This window comes from Coptis chinensis, chromosome 2 (genome assembly GCF_015680905.1).
Source record: "Coptis chinensis isolate HL-2020 chromosome 2, ASM1568090v1, whole genome shotgun sequence".
NCBI classification, from domain to species: domain Eukaryota; kingdom Viridiplantae; phylum Streptophyta; class Magnoliopsida; order Ranunculales; family Ranunculaceae; genus Coptis; species Coptis chinensis.
The window spans coordinates 68,489,967-68,504,055 of record NC_141457.1 but is presented as its reverse complement, the minus strand read 5'-3'; the positions used below and the strand labels follow the sequence as shown (position 1 = coordinate 68,504,055).

Here is a 14,089-nt window from a genome sequence, read left to right as displayed (position 1 = left end):
ATGAATCAAACATGGGTGGGTGGGTGAAATGGGACTTTAAGAACAGTACTAACACTACAAAAACAATACGAAAGTGAAACTAAGACGGCAGCGGCGCCATTTGATAATGGTAAAATGAATAGCTTTACCTACGAAATAAAGCGATGAACTCTAAACGCAAGTAAAACTAAACTAAATTATGATGCCTATATTTATCAAAGATTCTACTCTCAAGTCTATGAGATATAGTGGAGTAGAGTGATTCGTTCCACTCCTAGTCCTTCCGCATGCTGTGTTCTCACGTGTTCGTACTCTCTACTTAAAGTCTAATGAGAGATTTACGAAAAAGGCAACTAGACTATGATGCGACTACCCACGAATTGCAACTAGTCGACGATGGGAATAACTAAGGGAATGCTACGTTGATTTGATGATAAGGAGTTAGAGGGGAATTGATTCCACCTTAACTCGACTTAATCCTATTAACTACAAATCGTCGTAATCCGAATTGAACTGCTTCGCAGAACAATTGGTTCTTCCTAATCCCTAATTACACATGACATTTCTACCAATTAATAACTAGCATGTGAACGATTAAACCCATTCTCATGGTGAACTAAACGTTTCTAGAGTGGAAAGGAAATTACGACGAATCTACGTTAATCGGAATCAAGCTTTCATCAAGGCTTCTCAACCCCCTCTAATGGACGTTTAGCCGAGAATCATTATTCAATCATTTCCGATTACTTTTAAACTAAACATGATATAAAGAATTGAAATTTACTTAATTAAACAATAATGAAATCTAATTTAATGACTCAAATGAAATAAGGACAGGAATTGAAATTAGATCTAGAAATGGAAATGACAAAAATCGAAATTGATAAAAATACTACTTTATTGATCTAATCAAAATGAAGAACAAGATTCAAAGGTTTAATCTAATACAATAATTGAAATGGAACTAAACTTAATTAATCTACATGAAAAACTAGATCTAGAAGCTATTTTAATGGCTACTTTCTATTCTAAGCTACTTTTATTTTCTAACCTAAAAATCTACTATTCTTTACTAAAAAATCTACCATTAACAAAGAGCTAAGCTTTTGTTTTTATACATTCAGATCCAAAAATCGTGCATGGGCTTGGAGTCATGTTTTGGGCCAGAGAATCAGGCCCAAAACCCAAATCTTTCAGTCCAAAAAGGCCTCTTCAGTTGCAGTTGGCTTCAACAGACTTTCCGTCCACTTCTGCTCCTCTGATTGGGTCAAGGCTTAGGCCATTGGAAAGCTCTTTCCGAGCCGGTCGTTTTGACATAAGGTAGGCCCCATTCCGAGGTCTGAGTCCAAAGATATGTCCTTCGGAAGTTCTGCTGACTTTGTGTGTTGTTTCTGCCCGCGTCGACTTTTTAGCTTTTGACCGGGCTTTAGAAAGGCTTTGTCTTCTTGAATCTTGGCCTTTAATCACAGAACTCCTTAGTAACCGACCTTTGCTCCTTTATCTCGCTAAAGTGGCACATTTCTGCACATAATGGACTTTGAAGCCTGAAATGCATAAAAACACGTGTCGGTGTTAACTCTTAATTATTACTCACATAATTGGTCTAAAAGTATGACTGTTAAAGGGTTAAAACTACAGTTTTGGGCTTTTATCACGGGGATAGGCTTTTGTTGTACAGAAATGGCCTCTACCTTTTTTGTGAGGGATTCAATTAGAGTTTTAAGCTCGAGGATCCGATTTAACCTCAAACATACTAGTAGCCTTAACTTGTTGAAGAAGAACTAGCGGAGCCGAGTAATCGTCACTACTACCAATTATTATTACGCTTAGTCTGATCTTCCAAAAATTTATATGCCTCTGAGGCTCCTTTACTTAGGAAACTACCCCCATTCATTATGTCTAGGACTTCTTTATGGTGGTGTAGAAGTCCTTTGAAAAAGGCACGAACTAACATGTCTTTTGCTAGGTGATGGTGTGGACACTCTATAAGGAGATCGGTGAAACGATTCCAAGCCTCTGAAAATGATTCATGAGGATTCTGTCGAAAGAAGTGAATCTTGGAAAGCATTTCATCCGTCTTTAGGGGTGGGTAAAAATGTTCCATAAACAAATTTGAACAAGTTTGGCCCACGAGTCCACATTGAATTAAGCGCTTTGGCGCTAACCAAGACGCCCTTATCAACTAAGGTGAAAGGGAATACCCTCAATTTAATTTGTTCCGCACCAACCGTAGGGATGGTGGAATGTTGTAAGGACTTGTTCAATCCTACGCGTAATGCCGATAAGGTTTTTCATGGTCTAAACCATGAAAAACGGGTAATAAATTAAATATATTTGGGGGGATGCGAAAATCCCCCACTGGGTCTGCTAGAACGATGCAAGATTTAGGGCTATCGCTCAAGGCTTTATAAAAGTCAGAGAGAGGAGTCTCTCTTTCTTCAGCCATAATATCAGGTGGTGTGTGTGAAATAGCAGCTAGAGGTGTAGTGGGTGGGAAACTAGATAGACTTGTTTGTTAACGTTGCCGTGTAATTACGTTAGTTGTTTTTCTTCGACCAGACCTTAATCTCATGCAAGACTAAGTCGAACTTAACTAAACATGCAACACTCCAAACAATTTCGATATACTAGTAGAAACCTCTAACTGGAGATGCGAGGTGTGGAAGAAAGGAATACTTGATTGCGTCCTTGCTTCGCTTATGAATAGCGTCTTGTTTACGCGTTTTTCAGTATATAACAAGTTAAAACACTGAAAAACTTGAAAAATCAAAATTAAAACAAACCTCGCGTGGAAATCCGCAAATTTCGGCTTTAGGGCGGGCGCTTTTGAAGCCGGTCGCACTCCGTGTCGATAAAGGGAGCGAATCGCGCTTTGGTATGGTGGGTCGCTCGAGGTCCATGAATCGAGGGCGGTCGCTACTGGGTATGAGGGCTGGTGGTCGCTTTCGGGGTCCGAGTATAGAGCAGCAGCGCTCCTTATAAGCGGTCGCTCGGTGTATATTTTTGCGGAACTTTTTCAACGCTGAAATGGACAACCACAGTATGAATCAAACAAGGGTGGGTGGGTTTAATGGGACTTAAAAATGACTAATTCTACTATGAAAACAATGCTAAAGTGCAACTAAGATGGCAGCGACGCCATTTGATAAACATAAAATGAATAGCTTACCTACGAAATGAACGATGAAATCAAAACGTAAGTAAACTAAACTATTTATGATGCTATGTTATTTATCAAAGTTTCTACTCTCAAATCTATCGCAATAGAGTGGAGTAGGAAGTTCGTTCCACTCCTAGTGCTCTAGCATGGAATTGTTTTCTAATCTAATTAATCAGTCCTAAGTCAATGAGAGCTTTACGAAGGGTGTTAAACTACGATGCAATGTGAAAAACAATATGTTGAATTTAACTACGAATACTATGGAAATATGATTGTGCTTGAATCTAGATAAAGGATTAGAGGGGAATTGAATCCACCTCGAATCCAACTTAATAACCTAGCATAGATTGTTGTATCTCGATTCTTACGTTCTTACGGCAAGAGTTTCGAGTTCTAATCCCTAGTGTTCATGGCATGTCTACCAAGTACTAACTAGCATGTGAGATCGTCCACCCATTCTCATGCCGAATCACGACTTTCTAGAGTGGAATAGATTCTACAATGCTTCTACACTATACAACTAAGTTTTCATCAAAGCTTAATCAACCCCTCTAATGGAGGTTTTAGCCTTGATTCATCAAACTAACATTTCCCATTGAATCTAAACTAAACATAATGTAAACATAATCTAAACTAAACATTGGGTCAAGGCTTAGACCATTGGAAAGCTCTTTCCGAGCCGGTCGTTTTGACATAAGATAGGCCCCATTCCGAGGTCTGAGTCCAAAGATATGTCCTTCGGAAGTTCTGCTGACTTTGTGTGCTGTTTCTGCCCGCATCGACTTTTCAGCTTTTGACCAGGCTTTAGAAAGGCTTTGTCTTCTTGAATCTTGGCCTTTAATCACAGAACTCCTTAGCAACCGACCTTTGCTTCTTTATCTCACTAAAGTGGCACATTTCTGCACATAATGGACTTTGAAGCCTGAAATGCATAAAAACACGTGATCAGTATTAACTCTTAATTATTACTCACATAATTGGTCTAAAAGTATGATGGTTAAGGGGTTAAAACTACAGTTTTGGGCTCTTATCACATACCCTCGTGAAGGAAAGCATCATCTTCTCTTCCGTATTTTTGTCCATAAATAATGGCTTACCAATTGTATTTGCAATCTTACTTAGTCCCTTTGCATTCCATATTTGCTTAGGGACTTTGTGAAATTTGACCCACAAAGGAACATTTTTTTATGGAGCCCCTGCTATCCTTAATTTCCCTTGTCCACTTTCTGATGATGAAGAGTTTCCCCATCATATAGAAAGATCCCTCATCCAACACATAATCCCTATCTTCTACATTGTGAAACCCAAAATAAAATATGTCTCCATCTAATGAGATGCATGTCAAGCTGGCCTTTTAGACTCCATTTCTTCTCCACTTGGGTCTTCACGATGGAGTATGGGAGTTTTTTGTCAAGGAAAAAGCCTACAACTTTGTCCTCCCATTATTTTGCACCATGTTCTAGAATTTCTTCCTTAATCAATCTCAAGTACTTCATCATTAAAAATTGGTTCAATATAAGCCAATTTTCCTTTCCTAGTAGATGGGGGTTTTGTCTTGAGTAAAGAGCACTAAGTTCTAACATTTTTGGGGGATTCCTGAGAACCGGCAGTTGCAGTGGGAGGTTGTTCTTCCATTAGCAGATTTGCTAGCAAGGCCGACGGTTCTTCAATGATTTGCAAAGATTCATCAAGGCGGCCATTTGGGAAGGTGAGGTTTGGAGTTTGGTTTGAGGAGAAGTTAGGATCAGGGTTTAAGATGGTCTCTGGTGTTAAGGGGATGGGTGGCGGGGTGGGATTGGTAATAGATAATGATGAAGTGAAGGCGTGTGAGAGAGAGGGGTGGAGGGGTTGGCGGCCATAGGCCGGAGGAGAGAGGTAATCAAATTTCTAGAAAAGGAAAAGGGGAGGGAGGGAGGAAAACAGTCTCTATTAGTTTGTCTACTAGATTTTGAACCCGGGATCTTTTAGATATATTTCATTCTTTTATGATGTAAAAGAAATACTTTATTACATAGTTTTTACAAGGAGTGACTCTCAAGGACAAAAATGTTGAAAAAGTAACTCTCAAGGACACCTTTTTATTTTTGTAACTCAGAAGGACCGGGTAAATGAAAGGTCAAGTATACCCTTGACACAAAATAAAAAACGGATCGGGTAGATGAATTGTCAAGTATACCCCTGACGCAAAATAATTAACGTTCCGGCCAAAACGAAACGACCCAGTGTATTACCCAAGAACATTGAATGTTCATAGTCCTTAGGTATGAACATTGAATGTTCATAGTCCATACATAAGCATTCAATGTTTATAGTCCTTGGGTATGGACATTGATTGGGTATGAACATTCAATGTTTATAGTCCTTGGGTATGAACATTCAATGTTCATAGTCCTTTGGGTATAAACATTCAATGTCCATACATGAACATTCAATGTTTATAGTCCTTGGGTATGAACATTGAATGTTCATAGTCCTTGGGGTATGAACATTCGATGTTCATAGTCCTTGGATATGAACATTGAATGTTCATAGTCCTTTGGGTATGAACATTGATTGGATATGAACATTCAATGTTCATAGTCCTTTGGGTATGAACATTCGATGTTCATAGTCTTTGGTCCTTTGGGTATGAACATTAAATGTTCATAGTCTTTGGATATGAACATTGATTGGGTATGAACATTCAATGTTCATAGTCTTTTAGGTATGAACATTCAATGTTCATACATCAATATATTGTATAAGGTATATTCACCTATTTGGATATGAACAATCATTGTTCATACACCAGCAGAAAGTATGAACCCTCATTGTTTATAGTAAAATGACAGAAAGGGTAAAATCAGAAAATATTTATTTTAAATTCGGGCTATTTGTCCTTAAAGGTTATTTTTACGGAAGGGTATAATTGGCATTTTAAAAAATGTAAAAAGACAAGACCAATTTATTTTGTCCTTGAGAGTTACTAATTTTGGAAATAGTGGAGTCGTGAGTTACTTTTCTCTAAAATTTGTCCTTGTGGGTTACTCACAAAAAACCGTGTCCTATAGATTTCTTGTAGTTTTTATATTTCAAAAATTTATGGTCTAATTCAAGCACAAAATGTGTATGATTTTTTCACGTAAGACCTAAGCAGTTAATATCGGATTAAATCACCGATTAATTGGTGATTAATCGCGTATCGGTACTGGAGCGATAATATTTTGACCGGTTTCTCAGTTATTACTCACTTAACGATATATTCGTCCATATCAACCGAGATAACCGATTTCTCGGGCGAATTAGTAAAAAAATCTCGCCGATTTTATTGAAACCAATAATGAAGAGAAAAAAAAATGTAATCAAAGTAATAGAGTATCAAACACTTCCGATTACAGACTTGTTTCTACCAAAAAATAAGATTCCAGAGCTGGTGTTTTCCACAATTTTCTTCTCCCCTCTTCAACTATGAAGTGAATGACTTAAGACAAGAGGCTGGTTTGAGGACTGAGAAATAGGTAAGAGAGAGGATAGAAAATAGGTTGCACATTGTGAGAATTGGGAGAAGAAATAAGGTAAGGCTGAGTCCAATGGCTCCCTATCCCTTTAAAAGTAGTGTTAAAGTCAATAAAGTAGAGCTAAAGTCAACAAAATAGAGCTAAAGTCAACATATTTTACTCTCTATCATTATTTTTCTATGTATCTATACAAAGGATTTTACTCTCTATCTCAATTTTACTCTCTATATATAGAGAGTAAAATAGAGATAGAGAGTAGAATCCTTTGTATATATAAAGAGGAAATTAATGATAGAGAGTAAAATCTGTTGACTTTAGCTCTACTTTTAAAGGGATAGGGAGCCATTGGACTAAGCCTAAGAGGAGAAAGGTGTGAATTCCAAAACCATGCTGAAAAGGTGGACATGTGTTGTTACTTAGTTAGTTGGCAATTTGGCATCCCTTCAACTCAAATTAGAATGGGTGCTGTATTGGGCGCCACTCATATTAGATCGAGCAGCCTCCAACCCAAGCCCAAACAACAAAGCCCAATACACCCCCCCCCCCCCCCACCAAATCGAAACCGGGAAAACCTACCCTTACCGGTTGTCTCTTTCGCCCAAACCCTTCGAAACCCTAACTAAAAAACCCCAAATTCGAATTTCAAATCTCCAACAATTCGAGTGCCCGATTCGAGTTTCTCCAACAAATCTCCAACAATTCGAGTTTGATCCACCATTGATCAAACTCGAGTTTGCAAAGCCTTCGACTGGGTTTGATCCACCATTGATCAAAATCTCCAACACAATCTCTCCACCATTGATCAAAATCTCCAACAATTCGAGTTTGATCCACCATTGATCCACCATTGATCACAGTTTGTATGTGTTTGTCACTGAAAACTAGATTTGAGTTTCTCAATTCGAGTTTCTCAATTCGAGCTTTATCAAAATTGCAAGTTGGAAGAGCGGTGAAAGCTTGAAATTTGCGAGTTCTTCAATTGAAATTCAGGTTGGTTCTTCTTAATTTGCGAGTTTCTCTTATTATGTAATCATATATATGTGATATGATCATGGTTTGTTGTTTTGAAATGTTATATATGGATTATTAATATGACTCTATGACTCTGTCCAAGAAGAGGTAATACAGATGCAAGTGTACTTGTGTTTGAACTGAGTGTTTGATTTGGTTCAGTTATCATTTTGATTTATTTGTGTTTGAACTGAGTGTTAAACTAGTGTTGTTATTTTTAGATGAAGTTTGTGATGAATCTTGTTATATTGGATGAAACTCATTCTAACTGAGTACTTATTGGTCCTGCAGTGATGGTTTGGTTTACCTCATCTTAGAAGTCTACTTATTGCTGGTTACTTTTATGTCTTTTTGATTCAATGCAACTTGAGAGACTTGATTACTTTTGTTTCATTGAAATCCTGGGATTTGTTTGGTTTCAGTTTATTGGAAATTTTAAGTAATATCTAGTTGGTGTGTAGTGTGCATTATCAGTTGATAATCTCCTTGCCATGTTTTCTTTGGTTATATGTACTTTTTTGGAAGACTTAAAAATGGTGATCTTTGAAAATGTAGATTCATCCACCATAGATTCCTATTGAGGAAACTGTCTTACCCATATGCATTGATTTCATGCGCCAGAATCCTTGGCTTGTCATCTGGATAATGTAATTATGATTAGAGTCTCCATTTTGCCACTGCCACAGTGCCACCGAACGTTTTGAATTCGAGTATGTGGGCGTCTTCTTACTTTCGTAGCTACAATTAAGAGTAACAGTTCATTGTTGCATTAGTTAGACTACCTAAGTACCAACATCGTTCTTGGCTGTGTGCATTTAGAGTTTTAGACCAACAAATTCTTGAATTCATGCACTTGCTGTGTTGGGATATTCTATCCCCAATGGAATGCTTATCAGTGTAATTAGGCTAACTAAGTTATTTTTGGTAACTGTGTAACTGTAGCGCGCCTTATTCCTTGAGTAAGAACAAATACTTGGTGTGACATAAGTCACATGATACCTTAGTTTGGGTATGTTCTTGGCTAAATTTGGCTTAGAAACTTTGGTCGCCAGTGTACTTTCAAAAATCCTTGCTCTGTTTCGTGCTATTGACTTTTGTTTTTAGATGGTCAGCCTCTGTTGTAAGAGCAGGGTAAACTGAGCAATGACAAGCAACCAGGTTTTTAAAATGGGTCCTGTATTGGGCGCCACCAAAATTGGATTGGGCAGCCTCCAGCTCAATCCTAAATCGCGAAGCCCAACAAAAAGCCCAGTACACCCCCCACTTCCATCGCGAAACCGGAAAAACCTTCTCTAGCCGGTCATCTCTCTCGCGCACTCGGCCTTCGAACCCTAACCAAAAACGAATTAAAATCGCCCAATCCAATTAGAATCGCCCAATCCGAAAACCATTCCAATTCTCGCCCAATTCAATTAGAATCGATACAATTGTAATTGAGAATCGCACAATCAAATTGAAAATCGCCCAATCAAATTGAGCCATCGAGTTTTTCTTTGCTGAATCAAGTTGTAGTCCATTGTAATTGATGAGCATTGTCTATGAGTGTTGTTAGAAACACAGCTTGACTTATAGGTTTACCATTATTTACCATGTCTCCTTAGCAGATCTCCTATTTAGCTTGAAGTTCTTTATTAATTGTTTATAGTTGTAGTGCAAGTATGAAGCACATCAAAGCGTGTAGTCATGACTTATGAAGCACAGGCCATAAACTAGGATGGCTGAGTGTTTTTTCTAACTCCAAATGGCAGCAAAGTTAGGAACTTCCCCTGTGAGAGTATTGAATGAGAGATCAAGTGTAGCATTTGAAAGTATTGAATGAGAGATCAAGAAACTTTCTTGGTGCAATACCAGGGCCAGGGTGCGTCATAGGTTCCCAACGACTTTAGGATAGGTCTTGGACATAGCTCAGTTGGAGCCTAACTACTTGGATATGTTGGGGGTAGCGAGGTTTCCTAAGACAAAGTTCTAGCGTTTCACGCTATGCATATTGGCTTGTTCTTTGTGCCATCAATATATTGCTTGTCTGAACTCCTTATATAGGTGGAAAACTATTTCCACTATAAACTTAAAGGGAACACTAGAAATTCTTCTCCAGAGACTGAGTATAGGAACTAGTCTTGGTCACATCCGTGACACCGTAGCTCAAATGACTGAAAAATTCATTGCTTTGAGTTCAACAGACTCTAGACTGCCTAAAGTATTCAAATTGCACCAGCTGACTCTTGAAGGCTTTATTTTTTCTGGCATAATCCTTCTTCGGAGATGATTCTCATCAATCTTTTCTTTGTGATATTTGTAGTCGGTGGGGAGCTTTAACTCACGTTAAACTCACGTTTAGCGAGTCTATACTTAGTAAGAACAAGGCTCATAATATTTTGTGTAAACTTACGAGTTCTTGTCGACAAAAAGGAAATAAGTAGCAAAGAGAAGATATACTATGTCAAACTGTACTTTAGAAAATTTATTTTCTCGTAAACTTGTCAGTTGGATAGTAAAGTGAAAGAGGTCATTTGCTAGTGTAGCAAATATCATTATAAAGTAACAAAGAAGTAAAATTTTATTTTTCTCTTGTTTGGCACCGACTAGTTTAGTTATATAAAAAGCATCATGTACTAAGTTGGCATCGAAGAAGGTCAAACCAAGGTGATAGTTCAAGTGAAATTTGAAAACCGAAGACATTATTTTGAGCAAAAAAAAAATTTTTTTGTTGTTAGTTATCTCCTATGATCTATTTGCTTGTTATAATCATGTCATTTCATTTCGCATATCCGTAAAGTGTTTTGGATGTGTTAGGAGTGTCAATTTGAACTATCCATTTGGCGCCGATGGTATAGAACTTCATTTGAACTATCTTTTTTGGTAACCGTGCTTTTGTTCTTCCCCAGTATGTGTTGTGTAAAGTGAGATATTAGTGTCGAAATCATATTGGTGCGAGTGTTGGCGTAAACCACAAAATGTAGGATTCCCAGAATTGACATTATGGATTAAGTAAATCATAAGATATTTGAATTGTATAAAGACATACGGAAATTGGTATTTTTTTTACCTTTTCACGTACGTCTCGACAAAGTATATCAGTTTGACATGAAAACTTATAGTATAACTAGAGCTGATTAGTAATTTGTACTGAGTATTCGAAAAGTGATTTTTTTGATAACCCTTTAGAGTAATGTTTATGTTCTTGAGTCTTAACTAATGAGTAATGACCTTGATCACATGCAGCTTTTACGAGTACTTGCATAAGGTCTGGATACAGGGGAACAAAACTGAAGCGGTAAAGCATTATAGGTGAGAAGCTCTTTCTTTGGTTATCAAACTTACTGAATGTATGTTATCAAACTTGTAGTGGTTGTCCTTTCTTAATACTGTTAATATTGTTAACAAGTTACAAGACATATAACTATGGCGTTTTGAAAGAACAAAAACTTCTCTTTTGGAAGTCTATCTTTTCCTTCTACTTGCGACACCTATTATGCGGCTAGAAATTGTATTGTGGGTTAAATATTTTATAGGGTGTTATGTACATATGGTTGTTGGAAGGATGTCATTATTGATTTCCAGGTTATGACATGTTTAAGTATACGAAATGTTGACTAAACAAAGGAAACTCTGCCCAAAATTCGATAGAATTTGGATAGTGTAACGCCTCATTCTATTTCTTCATATATACTTGGAGTTACCATAGCAAGCTTATAAGTATATTAGTTTTACGACTGGGATGATCTCTTTTTTCTAGTGGTTTTCTTTGTACATTGTTTATTTAAATATGGTTTACTAATACTTGTTTTATTTTTCTTTGTAGCGATGGGTCCTCGATCAAAGAATGTGAAGAATGTAGCGAAAACTACATTCAATGGTGTTAAGAAATTGTTTGGTGGCGGTTCCTCTAGCGGTGACGCAGTTGGAAGAAAAAGACATAGGGCAGACGGCTTAACGGCATCAGCGCGTAGAGGGGACCATTTGGAAAAAGAGGTTCCTGAGGTTGATTAATTCGTTTAGTGAAGATAGTGTAGATAGTGTAGATAGTGATACTAATGTAGGTTTAGATGTAAATATGGACAAAGGGAAGAGTATAGTAGAAGAGGAGAGTGAGGAGGAGAGTGAGGAGGAGGATGAGCAGGATGATGATGTTGAAGAATATGTGGTAGAAGACGTAGCACCAGTGGAAGAAGCACCTCCGGTATTGGATTTCGTAAGAAAATCCAATGATGATTTGGAGTTTCAAAGAGGTGTGTATGGGGAGGCCCGTATGAGTCGAGTTGTTGTATGACTATAGCGGTGCATGTCGCTTCGCGATGTTTGGGAGAGAAGGGTAATATTTTGTTTTTCTTGTGTACTTTGATTTTCTTTTACAAAATCTTTTGTTTTTCGCTCATATATATCTAATGCGTGCTTTCGGTTGTTTCGAAGGATCGCGGGCGGCGTTGAAGTGTGTTTCACACTTAGCGAAGTTATCCCAATGGAATTTCAAAAATGAATGTGAAAGGTCTCCGAGATTTGCCGTGCAGTTGAGAAGGACTGGGTTGTTTGATCTCGTGGAAGGTTATCACGAGCATATGGATCCACCATTGATCTCTGCGTTTGTGGAGAGATGACATCCGGAGACCAACACCTTCCATATGCCAGTTGGGGAGATGACTGTAACTTTGGACGATGTTGTCCAAATCTGTGGAGTCACAGTTAGAGGAAGAAGCGGTGCAAGGGGACGAGTGAAATTTGAACTTACAACAATCGATAAAATCTCTTACATCTTGGTCTGGGGCTCCCTATTGATTTGATTAGGGCGGAGATGGAAGCTAGCAGGTTCACTTCAAAAGTAAGGCTAGAATTCATCCGGAAGCATTTTGCGAACAAGGTTCATGATAGCCCTATATGTGACGCTGCTGGGAATGTGGTAGAGAAGGCCTCGAGTTTCCAGGATGTTCAACGGACTGTTAGAGCTTTTATTCTGTTTTTCTTTGGATGTGCCATTTTTATTAACAAGTCTGGGACTAGAGTGCCTATATGTTATCTGAGGCCGTTGTTGAAATTCAGTGAGATAGAAGAGTATGCATGGGGTGCAGCAATTTTGGTGTTTTTATATAGAGGTCTCGGGGCTGCCACATGTGCGAAGGTGAAAGGGGTTACAGGCTATATGACTCTTCTACAGGTAAAACTTGAGTATTTTAGAGTTTATTTTTTTTAATGTTGTTAATTTTATTACTCTATCAATATGTTAACTATTTGTGTATATCTAGGCATGGATCTATGAGTACTTTCCGGTATTCATGACAGTCCCAAACTTCAACTATATCTCGTCTCAGCCCCGTGCTCATAGACACATCCCAGTCGCTCCACACTATTACGATACAACGTATGCATTGCAGTTTTATCGAGCGATAATTGATGATTTCAATGAGTTTAATGTAAGTATTAAATTCAATGACAATTTGGTATTTAAGTTTGTTTATATTTTTTTTTTAGTAATTGATCATTAGAGTTGTTAATGACACATTTGATTTTGTTTCAGGTTGTTTGGCATCCCTACAAAAATATCAGAGATACAAACCCGATCGATGACATTGCATTTTTTAAGGGATTGCTATGTTTTTTCAACATTGTCGAGCTTTACACTGTCGCAAGGGTGGTGCATCAGTTGGGTCACGTGTAGCTTGTACCTAAAGATCCTCCAATACCCAATTGGAGAACAAGAACTGTGGCAGGACGCGGGTATGAGGTGAGCTGGACCAATATTGGGCCACTTTTATTTAGAGTAGTCGTGGCGGAATCACGGATCCACTCTCGCAACCGATGACCTATTTCGTCTTATCCATGGGAGTGTCATCAAAACTACATGACTTGGTATGCGAGGAATTCTCATGTAGTTTTGGTGAACCCTGAGCTTCTTCCTATTCATCCCTCCCTGGAGACACTGCCTAACTGTTCACCAATTGTAAGTATTATGATTTTTAATTGAGTTTCTCTAACTGTGATTTTTTGCATTCGATTGGTAACTTATCTTGATTTTCCTTTTTTCGACAGAACGACGTCATCGATGAAACCAGTCGTTTGCTAGAGAGAGGTCTGCAATTGGCTGGGAATGATATGCTAGAGGAAGCAAGGTCCTCCTTCGAACAGGCATACAACTTGACTAGGTGCAAGTACATTGGTGGGCGCTATAGTTGATTTGTTTTAGTTTAAGGTTTGTAACTTTGTAATTTAGTTTGATGGATGTAATTTGTTTCAGTTTAGGGTTTGTAATTTTGTTAACTTCGAATGAATTGATGGATATGATGTTTGCATGAATGTTGGATGTTTGAATGGATGAATGATGTTTAATGTTTGAATGGAATTTAATGAATATGAATGGATGAATTTGATGAATGAGAGTGTTTGATATCTGATGTTTGAATGGAAAAGTGGAATTTGATGAATATGGATGGATGAATTTGATGAATAAGAG

At 37.9% G+C, this 14,089-nt stretch overlaps 2 long non-coding RNA genes across 2 annotated transcripts; both read left to right on the top strand.

Annotated features, from left to right (window-relative positions):
* Positions 1-7,366: 7,366 nt before the first annotated feature.
* Positions 7,367-11,865, top strand: LOC147517382 (uncharacterized). The gene is made up of 3 exons (XR_015213855.1): positions 7,367-7,626; positions 10,870-10,935; positions 11,450-11,865. It is a non-coding gene; the product is annotated as an uncharacterized LOC147517382 (long non-coding RNA).
* Positions 11,866-13,440: 1,575 nt separating this feature from the next.
* Positions 13,441-14,010, top strand: LOC147517381 (uncharacterized). The gene is made up of 2 exons (XR_015213854.1): positions 13,441-13,579; positions 13,669-14,010. It is a non-coding gene; the product is annotated as an uncharacterized LOC147517381 (long non-coding RNA).
* Positions 14,011-14,089: the final 79 nt, after the last annotated feature.